At 35.8% G+C, this 14,223-nt stretch overlaps 1 protein-coding gene across 1 annotated transcript in view; it reads right to left on the reverse strand.

Moving 5' to 3' along the window:
• LOC135123266 (uncharacterized) overlaps positions 1 to 11,430 on the reverse strand; it is a 151,988-nt gene extending 140,558 nt beyond the window's left edge. Inside the window, exon 1 of the transcript XR_010279582.1 lies at positions 11,205 to 11,430. The gene's annotated coding sequence lies outside the window, so the exon portion shown is untranslated. The remainder of the gene's footprint in view (positions 1 to 11,204) is intronic.
• Between the last annotated feature and the right edge of the window lie 2,793 nt (positions 11,431 to 14,223).

Genomic DNA, 14,223 nt, shown 5'->3' on the forward strand with positions numbered 1-14,223 from the left:
TTAAGTTTGCCTAACAGAATGTCGTGAGGAAGAGCATCAAAAGCTCGGGAAAAGTCAGTATATATTACGTCTATTTGTTCTCGTTTGTCAAGTGCAACACTTAGATCTTGAACAAGCACTGCAAGGTTTGTAGATGTAGATCTACCAGTTCTGAATCCATGCTGTCCTAAACTGATATGCGAACGAGTATTATTGTAAATGCAACTATATAATGCCTGTTCAAAAACTTTTGCAAAATTGCTTAGAATGGAAATAGGACGATAGTTCGCTAGTAAAGATGGATCACCCTTTTTAAAAATAGGACTGATTCTTGCAATTTTCCAAAGGTCCGGGAATGTACTTGTTTTAAGTGCCTTGTTAATTATGATGGACAAAGGTTGGGCAAGTGCATATCTACAGTCACGTGTTGTGAAATATCCTGTTTAATTGGGGTTGCTGCGGCAGCATGTGCAAGCGTTGTTAGAAGGAAGCGAGTCCGAAGTCAAGCTGAGTTGCATTTCCTTTTCCGCGATTGCTAAGTATCGACTCAATCAAAATTAAGGAGGTCATGTCATTACTCCGCAACTATGGCCGGTCACATGACTATAGTTGTCAATATATAACTTTTGGCTCGCACCTGAAGAAGTTAGTTGTATTAGTTGTATTTGTATTTGTAGTTGAAGAAGTAGTTGTAGTTGTAGCAGACAAGGGATAATTGTAACCAACACCCGTACCAGCGACATTTTCTTCTAATAAATTTGGTATACTGCCCAATCTGTTTGAATTGCCAACCCCTACGCGCAACAGTGGTGTCAGGTGTGTTTCAAGTGTTTACTTTTGGCTGTTTCGGCGAATTCAAAAGTAACATCAGGTGTAGTTGAGTGCCCACTTTTGGCTATTTTGGCGATTTCAAAGGTGGTTAGCATTTCTTCTGAAGGTTGAGCAACAGCAGTAATTGGGTAGTCCAGCGTACCAAGTGGTCCAGGAGCAGCGTGGTTCAACAACAGCGGCCCAGCGTCATCAGGATCTAGCAGCAACACGGTGTGGCAGCAGCAAGCCAGCATCACCAGGGTCCAAGAGCAGCAGGGTGTGTGTTGTGCTGTGTACGTGGTGCAAATCGCTGTGAGTGCGCGTTACCATCTTCGTCGTTCAGTGCTTCATCAGCGCCAAGTTACAATTATTCCCGTAAGTTTTCCATTTTCTATCACATTTTTTTTTTCGCATATTGTTATTTTTGTGGGTTAAATTCTTAAATAAACATGGCTTTCCAAATTGATATCGCGCTAAAGATGATTCCCGAGTTTAATAGAAATAAAGAAAATCTTCATAAATTTATTGCTTGTTCCGACATAGTTGGAGCTTCTGCTACCACAAGGGAACAAAAAGAAACCTTTCTGAACGTAATAAAATCAAAATTATGTGGATCAGCCTATAATCTCATTAAATATAAGGGTTTTGACAGTTGGGAACAATTAAAAATAATTTTGCAACAGCAATACTTGGAAAAAAGGACCATTGCACAGATTCAGGCAGAATTAATAAATTCAAATTCAGAACACATTAATTCAGCATCCATTTCATTTGGTACCTGAAGATTTTCCCATTTCAGTTCACGGAATTCTAGGTAGAGATTTTTTCCTTCAATATGGTGCTATTGTAGACTATAAACAAAATAATCTCTTTTTTGAAGTAGGTCCAGCTAAAATACAACTCTCCTTATCATGTCCCAATGAAGTTGCTATTCCCGCGCGTTCGGAGTGCATTGTTAATTTTCCTGTTACTTTTAATGATTCAATGCTATGTCTGCAAAAAGAGATCAAACCAGGTCTTTTGGTAGGAAATACCATAGTTCAACCTCAAAATGGAATTTGCAAAATAAGCGTTATAAATTCATTCGAAAATTCTATGACTTTAGCGTCGAATGACGTCTCTTTTGAGAAATTGGAAAATTATCACGTCATCAGTTTTGTTAACACTAACAGTGCAAATAGGTTAAAACTACTTCACAATGAATTGGACACCGAGCACATGAATCAGGAAGAAAAACATTCTATTCTGCAAATTTGTCGTGAATTTAACGATTTATTTTTTCTTGAAGGTGATCAGTTAACTCATACCGATGCCACTGAACATCATATTTCACTTCAGTCTAAAAAACCTGTATTTGTTAAACCTTACAGACTTCCTGAAACACAGAAAGCAGAAGTAGAAAAACAAATTACGAAAATGTTAAATGACGACATAATAGAACACAGTAAATCTCCATATAACTCTCCAATTTTGTTAGTCCCTAAAAAACCTGATCAGAATGGTAATAAACGTTGGCGATTAGTAGTTGATTTTCGAAAATTAAATGACGTCACTGAGTTTGATGCTTATCCGTTACCAAACATTACGGAAATCTTAGATCAGCTAGGCAATGCCAAATATTTTTCAGTTATAGATTTGGCCCAAGGATTTTATCAAATTCCAATTTCAGAGGAAAGTAGACCTCTGACAGCATTCTCTTTTCAAGATCGTTATCAATTTAAAAGGCTACCGATGGGGCTTAAGGGTTCCCCTACAACGTTCCAAAGGTTAATGAATAATGTTCTAGTTGGGCTCCAAGGCCTCAAATGTTTCGTTTACCTCGACGATATTGTTATTCATGGGAATTCTCTCAAAGATCACAATTCAAAATTAACAGATGTTTTTACTAGGTTAAGAGCCAACAATCTAAAGCTTCAACCCAGCAAGTGTCAGTTTCTGCGAAAAGAAATTACTTATTTAGGTCACGTCATTTCCGAAAATGGAATTGGACCAGATCCATCAAAAATAGAAGTTATTAACGGTTATCCAGTGCCTCAAAATGTTAAACAATTAAAATCCTTTTTAGGATTGGCTTCATATTATAGACGATTTATAGAAAACTTTTCTCTAATTGCAAAACCTTTGAATAATCTATTAAAACAAAACGCTAAATTTGAATTTAAATTTAATTGAAATTAAATTTCTCAGGAGCATTCGGGCAAAGATCTGCCAGTTTCTTATGCAAGCAGAACACTAAACAGAGCAGAGCAATGCTATTCTACTATAGAAAGAGAATTACTGAGTATCGTTTGGTCTGTAAAGCATTTTAGGCCGTATCTGTATGGTCGAAAATTTAAAATCATTACCGATCACAAACCTCTAGTGTACTTGTTTTCTGTCAAAAATCCGTCGTCAAGATTAATGCGATTTAGACTCGATTTGGAAGAATATGATTATGTAGTGTCTTATAAACCCGGTAAACAAAACTCTAACGCTGATTGTCTTTCTAGAATATATAATATTAACCAGCGTGCGTCCAACAGTGAAAATACACCATTCCAAAAGTACCTCAAAACAATTGAAACAAATGTTATTAACAATCCCAAGGTCACGGATGTTCAAGTCAATGCAGATAAAATCAGTGATTCCCATGTTATTTATTTAACAGGCAAAGATCTTTTAGAAGATGATGTAAATTATCATGACAAACAAACTCTATTGGCAAAGAATCCTCATCTCTACGACACTCTTTATCAAAAAGTTGGTAATTCTTATCACTTTTATTTAGTTGTCAAGTCAACTAAATTTCATAAACCGGAATATGAAGATTTATTTTATGCTTTTGAAAATTTGTTATCATTTTGTTTAGAAAATGATATTCATAATTTGTCAATTTCCAGTACTCATGTTAAAGGCCAGCATGTTAAAATTGATGTTCTCAGGATAATGCTAAAATACATATTTTTTGATACTAATATACAAATTAACATCTGTCACGAGGGTCCTCAAAAACAAAATTTTACTCAAGAAGAAATAGCTCAGACATTAAAAGATTTTCATATTACACCATTAGGAGGTCATCAAGGAGTAAATCGTACATATCATCGCATAAAGCAGCATTTTCGATGGCACAAAATGTATCGCGATATAAAAAAATTCATTTTGTCATGTGAGCAATGTCAAAAAAATAAATGTTGCAAGAAAACAAAGCTACCAATGAATATCACTACTACAGCTTCTAAGCCTTTCGAAAAAGTATTCTTAGATGTCGTAGGTCCCCTCAATGAAACCGATAACAGAAATAAATTCTTGTTAACTTTCCAAGACGATTTAACCAAGTTTGCGATTGCTATACCAATGCCAGATCAAAAAGCAACTACAGTAGCGTATAATTTTACAACTAAAGTAATATGTCAATATGGTGTCCCTGAAAGCTTAGTTACTGATCAAGGTACAAATTTTCTTAGTGACTTATTCAAGCAAACATGTAAATTGCTAAAAATTAAACAAATTAAATGTACCAGTTTTCACCCGCAAAGCAATGGTGCTCTTGAACGTTCACATCGGACTTTAGTTGAATATTTGAGAATTTTCATTAACAAAGACATGAATAATTGGGATGAATTTATACCTTTTGCTACTTTTACGTACAATGCAACTCCACATACTTCGACTAATTTCACACCTTTCGAACTTCTCTATGGGCGCAAAGTTCTGTTACCGTCATCATTAACCAAAAATCCAGAATTACTTTACAATTACGATGATTATTATAATGAACTCAAGGCGAGGTTCCAGCATTGTCATTCAGTCGTTCGCGAAACAATTTTGAAGAACAAGCAAAGTGCCAAGCAACAATATGACAAAACTGTAAACTCCATAAAAATCGAAAAAGACAACATGGTCCTGCTACGAAGTGAAACCCAAACTACTGGGAAAACTAAGAAATTACAACCGTTGTTCCAAGGTCCATATAAAGTAATATCGGTCGATTCAGATGTAAACTGCACAATATTAATAAAACGGAAACCTGTAAAAGTGCATATTAACCGATTGAAATTGTTTAAAGAATAAATTATATTTATTTTATTTATAGAAAATCTATTTTAGTTTTGCATAGTAAACATTTCTTTGGTTTCAGGTACGCGCGCGAATTTAATCTATCTAATAAGCAAAAATGGCTTTCCACAACAAAACGAGGTCAGCATATTTTATAATTTTTATTGGAATATTTTTATCATACAATCGTTCCGTTAACGGGGATCAGCATTATAACATTAGTTCAATTACCTCTAGTTCAGGTTTATATTATGGGAAAATGGGATCTGTAGATGTCTTTAATAATTATTGGAAATTGCTAGTGTATATAGATATGCAATCGTATCAAAATGAACGCAAGCGAATTCTAAATTTGGTTTCTGACAGTACAAAATTTTGTAACAATCCAATTTTTCAAGACATGAATATAATATCTTGGCAAACATTTAATAAAACTTTGTTTCATATTCTCAGTGAAATTCAGGCTAAAGATGACATTATTTTCGATATTTTAGGACTCCAACAAAGAATAAGAGTTAAGCGTGGATTGATAAATGCAGTAGGATTCGTTTCTAAAACACTTTTCGGTACATTAGATGAAGATGACGCTATTTATTATGATTCTCAAATCCAGAACTTAAAGCAAAATCAGCAACATCTAATGACGTTACTAAAGCAGCAAACGTCAGTTTTAGAAAGTACAATTCGTCTTGTGAATTCTAGTCATCAAAATGTTGCAAACGTCTTCAAAAATTTAGATTCAAAATTAAATAAAGTTATTAATGAAATTAATAATATTGGTCAAAATTCAAGTTATTTTGAGTCCAAAACCAAATGGTCTCTTGAAATAGACGAAATCATTTCACTCCTAAATTTATTAATATCTTCATTTAAATCTCAACAAGACAATCTTTTAAATATTATTTTGCAAGCGCAACACGGTCTTCTCCATCCAACTGTTTTTCCACCCAGAAAATTTTTGCAAGAATTATCAAATTTACAAGGTCATTTAGGCGATTTGAAATACCCTTTCGAACTTAATCTCAACAACATCCACTTATTTTATCAAATTAGCAAAATTCATATTTACTCTTATAACAACAAAATAACCTTTGTAATATTTCTTCCACTTGTTGAACCTAAATCCTATAACCTTTTTAAGGTATTTTCTCTTCCGATGTTCTTAACAAATTCAACTTTTGTTTTCATTGAACCCGAGAACACATATTTAGCCATTGATGAGTTAAAACAACATTATTTTCTATTGGGAAAAACTGAGTTAGCCAAATGTTTTTATTACATGGATCATTATGTATGTCAGCAAAACGGTCCAATTTACTTAACCCACCTAAATAATAATTGTGAATCGAACTTATTTTGTGATAGTAATGTGATACCTAAATCTTGTAATAAGAGGGTAATGAGATTGGAACATTCTCTGTTTATACAATTAAATGCTGTAAATTCTTGGATATATGTCTCACCCTTTAAGGAAAGCATAGAAATTAATTGTAAAATAGATAAGTATAGGATAAATTTGGACATTATCAGGTCAGGAATAATATCTTTGGATTCTTCTTGTGTTTGGTATGCAAAATCTTTAGTGATCAGGGCTTTTAATAGGAATTTTATTAGTAAGAATGTTTTTGAAGATTATGTTAATCCATTGAATATTGTAGAACATATAAATTTAACTATAACGCATCATTCATTTAGTCGGCTGTCTAGCACCCCTACTTCTTTAGTTATTAATAATGATGACAGTGTAACGTTAGGTAGGCTTAGTGAAGATCTTGATGTTGTAAGACGAGATGAACATTTACTGTCTGTTCAGTCTACTAGTAACATTCATTTTATTTCTACATATGTAACTGTTTCCTTGATTGTAACAGTTTTAGTAATTTTAATTTTTCTAAAGTGTAGGCGATTCTGTTTTAAGCAAAACTCCTCCCCGCAAGGTTCAGAACCTGGTGATAGTACTCAAGCTCAAGCAATTGAAAATTGTCCCCTGGCGAATCCAAGGTTCAATTTTCAATCTTAAGGGTGGAGGGGTGTTGTGAAATATCCTGTTTAATTGGGGTTGCTGCGGCAGCATGTGCAAGCGTTGTTAGAAGGAAGCGAGTCCGAAGTCAAGCTGAGTTGCATTTCCTTTTCCGCGATTGCTAAGTATCGACTCAATCAAAATTAAGGAGGTCATGTCATTACTCCGCAACTATGGCCAGTCACATGACTATAGTTGTCAATATATAACTTTTGGCTCGCACCTGAAGAAGTTAGTTGTATTAGTTGTATTTGTATTTGTAGTTGAAGAAGTAGTTGTAGTTGTAGCAGACAAGGGATAATTGTAACCAACACCCGTACCAGCGACATTTTCTTCTAATAAATTTGGTATACTGCCCAATCTGTTTGAATTGCCAACCCCTACGCGCAACACACGTATCAAAAAACTAGGGACTAAGTCATCACCACATGTTTGTTTGTAGGATAAATTTGACATTATATATAAGTATAAATTCATACATTACAAAAAAAATATCGCTATGTTCAAATAAACTACGCCTTGAATCTTAGTCATCATCATCAACGATGGACGACGAGCGTCCAAAGTTACTCAAAAGTTGTGAAAATGTCAATATTTTAATATTTTTTATCTGGATACGGGTGCCTAACCTGTTTACATTACGCTTAATTTCGTTGAGAACATCTTGACTATAAATTTCTCCTGTTACAATTTTTTGTAAAAATATCAAACATGACATATTCCTCCTACTAAGTAAAGAATTTTCACCAACAATGTCAAGTAAACTACTTTGATCACAGTGTCTGACAGTATATAAATATAAAAATCTTAAAATATACATACGTCGCAAACTTTCTCAGTACATTCTGTAATAGATCTATATATGTTATATGGTAAGGTTTCCATACTACATTCAATATTCTAGTTTTGCTCTAACCAATGTATAAAATAACAATTTAATGCATTGAGTAACGAAGATTTAAAATGGAATTGAGGTAAATAACACAATGACACGTGGCGGAAGCGGAGTGCGCGGTTCCTTGTCGAGCTGGCGGTCGCGCCATCTGCACAAAGGATGCAGGCCTAGAATAGAAGTCAGGGGCGGTCGGGATGACTTGACGCTGTCGACTTGTCCCAATAGCCGAGACCCAACCACGAGTTTGCGACCGTAACGGCATGCTCGTCCAGGCACATCTCTTCGAGATAGAAGGGTGCTGGACGGCAGTGCTTGTGATAGACTAGAATCACCGTCGTGGGTAGGAGAAAAGCCACGGCGAGGAGCCCCAAACTCCGCTCATGCTACAACGCCTCCTATGGGTAATTTTGCTGTGCTCTAGAATGAAATTGAAATATTTGGTGTATAGAATTTTATTAAAATTTCGTTCTCTTTTTGCCTGCCACACGTCCGCAATAACTGGTGTATTTGCATCCAGTTACTTTAATGCAGAGTTTTCTTTGCTTTCATATCATAGGAAGAAGTATTATGGCTAAGAATCAATTTTGAACTAGTTAGTTTTAACAAATGTTTTAGTTACTTCAGCAGAGAATTTTTCTAAATACATTCACAGTCAAATCCATCGATGAAAAAAACAGAAAAATATGATCGTAAATCTACCAGTGACCCGGAAATGACCGGCATTCAGGCAAAAATTTATAATTACCGGCACAAAGACCAAGCAGTGATGTGGATTGATTAGATTAATAGAATTCCGAGATCATGGTAAGTTCAAGCCTCAAACTCACGATCGTGGATGTGATAAGACCGAAAGAATACTGCAAGCTGACGAACAAATTTTGAAGTTGGAGTTTCACAGTTTGTACTGCGTCGCACATTAAAAGATAGTCCACGATATCATGAATTCTGTCGCACTTTTCACGGTCTTTTCCCAAAGTGGCCAACGTTAGGTTAATTTAACTGCCGTAAATGAACTCTTACCAATCTTGTGTGAGGAATTAAGGAGCGTTATAATGGAACACTTAAGTATAAGCATCCAGAAACTTATTCCTACTGTGATAAACAAAGAACAAGTCCTGACTAAGTGAATTTCATGAAATCTTCTAGCAAGTGGTTTATTTAAAGAATCTAATGTCTGTTAAATTGTGTTAGAACTAGTTAACGATTAAAATCCTAACATGAACTGTGACTTTACAAACAATGAATCAACATTCCATCACTTGTTAACGTCGGTCGGAAACTTGCATGTGTCCGCTTGAAAAAAAAAAAAAAACGCAAGAATTAGCTAAACTTAACCTAGCTAACTCAACACAACGACAAACCAAAAGTGACCATCACCACCCCTTTAGCCACCAAAACCACTTCTACCAACCCTCTCAATAGAAATTTCCGCAGGGCAGCTACCAACTACAAGAAAAGAACTAAACGTGCACATGGTCCACAATGTTTAACTATTTTCTTGATTGAATTTTTTCTTCAAATTCAAATTATTCAAATTCGATTTCGCCCCGCTGTTAAATTTTTTTTAGCGCGAAATTTTGATTCAAATTCGGTCACCACAACACCTTCTATATTTATCTTTTTAATTTATAACTTAATTCCATTTTAGGTTATTTATCAATCCAGGCTTGTTCCATATTAAAAGACATTATAGAGTGCATCTTTTTTAAAAGTGGCCATAGGGATTCCCATGTTAAATTTAAATTTAAATTGCCTTATGAAACTCGTTCTTTAATATACTATTTCTAAACACAATGTTTACACGGACGCAAGAATACTATAAATAAGAGATTAACGATGGGTTTGAGAGGATGATTCTCATCACGTCCATCTCTAAGCATAGGGTGGATTAAAGTACCGGTTTGGTTGGTTGCCAATTTAAAGAAAATGTACCCTAGAGGCTCATAAATTTGTTTGATTTTTAGCTAATATGTCGCGAGAGCAATACAAGCAACATCAAAAACAGCGAGGATTTTTGAAGATTTGTTAATTTGAAAGATTGAGTAGAAAATCACACGCTTTCAAAAAATCATGGTTGCCTTTGATCGTGTTTTTATTGCCGACTCGGTGTTAGAACAAAATGGCAGTACAGTTGTTACTAAAATTAGAAAAATTGCACATATGTAACTATATTAAAAACAGATATTTTTCGAAGATGCTTTTTAACATAAGTATACCACTAAGTTAAGATATATATTTTTTAGGTATACGTAGGACACTTTTGTATACATATTTGACTTTCTTCTGGATTCGACTGATGGGACGTTTTGACTATAGGTTTTCCTTCGATTCCTGTAAAAATATATTATTAATAGACTTAAGTTTTTACAAGTTATTATTAATAGAAATAACAGCTGTATAATAAAGAGTAAAGTAGTTATTTTTTTTATTTGAACATAAAAATTATACCTCTGCCAGTTTCCAAAAATTCTTTAATATTTTCAATGCTTTTCGAAGACGATTCTGTTGGGAAGCCATCGTTAGGTTTCAGTAGAAAAATCTTGTCTTCATCAGAAAATTTGTCCAGACCAAGCCCCAAACACTACGTTGTGCATTTGTCACGGTCCGAAAATACATCAAAAAACATGTGTAGCTGTTGCTGAAATTTCATTTTTCTTTTAATAAATTGCTCAACTCCGTTGAGACCATGTTTCCTAAAATATTTGATCAGTTACTCTGAGTGTTTCATTTGTTGACTCTGAGATTAAAATACCTTCGTAAGATCGTGTCATAAATTTTGTGTAACATAAAAGAAGGCGTATTACATTTTTGGACATGCATGACACTTGGAACAAAAAAAAATTCTCTTAAGCCAGAATTTTTTATAGAAACAGAAATTCGCAAGATGGTCTCCCAAAAGATGATGACTGTTTTAAGCTGGATGTTTATGAATTTTCTGAGAAATGTCCCCGATTGCTTAAAATTGGTACGCTTATTGCTAAGGCTGCTAAGTACTTCAGTCTTCCGGTAATTTCTCTGTCACTAAAAAAGTCTAAATATAATGAAATGATACAAAAATAGACCCACTATTATTATTAGTATTTAGAAAATGTGAGCACAAAGTACGTTCAACAACATTAAGCAAAAATAATGGCGGATTTTACTCACACATAATAAAGAATCATTAGTTCTTATCCTTTTGATAAATATTCGTAAGAGTTTTATCGAGAATTCCGATTAATACATCCAACTTTGTTAGAATGGTAAAACCAAATTGTGAATAGTGGGAGTTTTTGATTAATTTTGTTACCTTCGTTACTTCGCATCATTGTGTTGGATTTCGTAATATACTTAACGTAGATTACTTATATAAATAAGATGAATTATTCCTTTGCAAGCAGTAATTTAGAATGCCCTGGAAGAAAGAGTCCTGCAAAATTAAAGATTCATTTATTTTATTTTGACAACATGTAACGTATTTACCGAAAAATATTTCCATTTCTTAATTGTGGTATTGTCATTTCCTTCTTTTCAATTTTCTTACAAATCGATTCAGCTAATTTGTAGATAGTACTAAACGGTACCGTGCATGGAGTTGTTTTTGTTGAATAAGAGAGGAAACGCAACTGTTATGTACTTATGTTTTTACAAAAATTTTGTTTTATTGGTGATTGTAACGACATTAATAACTTTTCTATGTTTTTGTTTAAAATCAACAATTAGATTAGGTGATAATCGATTACAATTTTTTATTGGAGACAGTGACAGAGGACTAAACAATCGTGATGAAGTGATATAGACGAATTGTCGGTAAGTAGGTATTACGCTTTATTTGTCAGTTACATCGCAACTTATAATCAAGGATACTGGAATGAGTGAATACATTTGTCCGGGTAGAAGATACGTCTGATTTGTTGCAAATTATTCCTTGTGGAAAACAAAGCATACTGATGCATGGCGAGCTGTCTCAGGCCGTGTTCAAATTCTAACCAGACATGTTAAAATATTTTTCCACTAGAAATTAATATTACAAGTGCATGGGGTTCTGTTAATTAATTAATGTTTTGTGTGCACTTCGACTCTGCATACACTACTTTTGGTAACCGAAGTATTTAATAATTTTAAAATTTAGCTTATCAGCGTGTTATGTGTTAAGGACGGACAATATAATATTATATAATATTGGCTGCAAATTGACGATGTCAAAATTTTCACGACATTAATAGGTATCTGCTTTCAAAATAAAACATATACCCATTATTGTTTCCGGATGCGATAACAATTTACAGACTTTACATTATTATTTAAATTAATTAAAAACCTCGGAATAAACTGCAATTTTTCTTCGGAATTCTTAAGATATAACTAGGTTAGTTCTTTGTATATTATTCTTCATGCTTCGTCCAATTTAATGAGACACGATATTCAAGCAAAAAGGTCCTCCTTACTACATTACGGTGCATCTGGACGGTTTGGGGAATTTTTTTTCTTACTAACCCTTGCAAAGGAATGATGCCCGGTTTGAGCGCCGGCTCTTCTTAAGCATTCAACAATTTTTTGGTGACCTTTTTCAGATGCTACGTCAAGTGGTGCTTTTCCGTCATTCCTGGCGCGATTGATTTCGGCGCCGACTGTCGCCAAGTATTCGACAACTTTTTCGTGACCGTTTTGTGAAGCTATGTAAAGTGGCGTCGCACCGGTTTTTTCAACGCGATTGATTTCGGCGCCGACTGTCGCCAAGTATTCGACAACTTTTTCGTGACCTTTCAAAGAAGCTACGTAAAGTGGTGTCGAACCGTTTTTATTAGCTCGATTGATTTCGGCGCCTTTTGTCGTCAAGTATTCGACAACTTTGTCGTGACCGTTTTGTGAAGCTACGTAAAGTGGTGTAGAACCATAATTATTAGCTCGATTGATTTCGGCGCCGACTGTCGACAAGTATTCGACAACTTTTTCGTGACCATTGAAAGAAGCTATGTGAAGTGGTGTTACACCGTTTTTATTAGCGCAATTGATTTCGGCGCCGACTGTCGCCAAGTATTCGACAACTTTTTCGTGACCCTTGAAAGAAGCTAGGTAAAGCGGTGTTAGACCATCATCAGTAGCGCGATTGATTTCGGCGCCGACTGTCGCCAAGTAATCGACAACTTTTTCGTGACCGTTCCAAGAAGCTATGTAAAGTGGTGTCGCACCACTATTAATTGCACGATTGATTTCGGCGCCGACTGTCGCCAAGTATTCGACAACTTTTTCGTGACCGTTCCAAGAAGCTATGTAAAGTGGTGTCGCACCACTATTAATTGCACGATTGATTTCGGCGCCGACAGTCGCCAAGTATTCGACAACTTTTTCGTGACCTTCTTGTGAAGCGACATGAAGTGGCGTCCAACCCTGATTTTCAGCGTGATTGATTTCGGCGCCGAATGTCGCCAAGTATTCGACAACTTTTTCGCGACCGTTTTGCGAAGCTACGAAAAGTGGTGTCGCACCGTTTTTATTAGCGCGATTGATTTCGGCGCCGACAGTCGCCAAGTATTCGACAACTTTTTCGTGACCCTTGAAAGAAGCTATGTAAAGCGGTGTTAGACCATCATCAGTAGCGCGATTGATTTCGGCGCCGACTGTCGCCAAGTATTCGACAACTTTTTCGCGACCGTTTTGCGAAGCTACGAAAAGTGGTGTCGCACCGTTTTTATTAGCGCGATTGATTTCGGCGCCGACAGTCGCCAAGTATTCGACAACTTTTTCGTGACCCTTGAAAGAAGCTATGTAAAGCGGTGTTAGACCATCATCAGTAGCGCGATTGATTTCGGCGCCGACTGTCGTCAAGTATTCGACAACTCTTTCGTGACCGTTCCAAGAAGCTATGTAAAGTGGTGTCGCACCACTATTAATTGCACGATTGATTTCGGCGCCGACTGTCGCCAAGTATTCGACAACTTTTTCGTGACCTTCTTGTGAAGCGACATGAAGTGGCGTCCAACCCTGATTTTCAGCGCGATTGATTTCGGCGCGACTCTCGCCAAGTATTCGACAACTTTTTCGTGACCCTTGAAAGAAGCTATGTAAAGCGGTGTTAGACCATCATTAGTAGCGCGATTGATTTCGGCGCCGACTGTCGCCAAGTATTCGACAACTTTTTCGTGACCGTTCCAAGAAGCTATGTGAAGTGGTGTCGCACCGTTATCCTGGGCACGATTGATTTCGGCGCCGACTGTCGCCAAGTATTCGACAACTTTTTCGTGACCGTTTTGTGAAGCTACGTAAAGTGGTGTCGAACCCTCATTGTTAGCTCGATTGATTTCGGCGCCTTTTGTCGTCAAGTATTCGACAACTTTTTCGTGACCGTTTTGTGAAGCTACGTAAAGTGGTGTAGAACCATAATTATTAGCGAGATTGATTTCGGCGCCAACTGTCGCCAAGTAATCGACAACTTTTTCGTGACCGTTTTGGGAAGCTATGTAAAGTGGCGTCGCACCGGTTTTTTCAACGCGATTGATTT

Source organism: Zophobas morio, unplaced genomic scaffold (genome assembly GCF_036711695.1).
Source record: "Zophobas morio isolate AGI-343-1 ecotype UQ-CSIRO unplaced genomic scaffold, CSIRO_AGI_Zmor_V1 ptg000006l, whole genome shotgun sequence".
NCBI lineage: Eukaryota > Metazoa > Arthropoda > Insecta > Coleoptera > Tenebrionidae > Zophobas > Zophobas morio.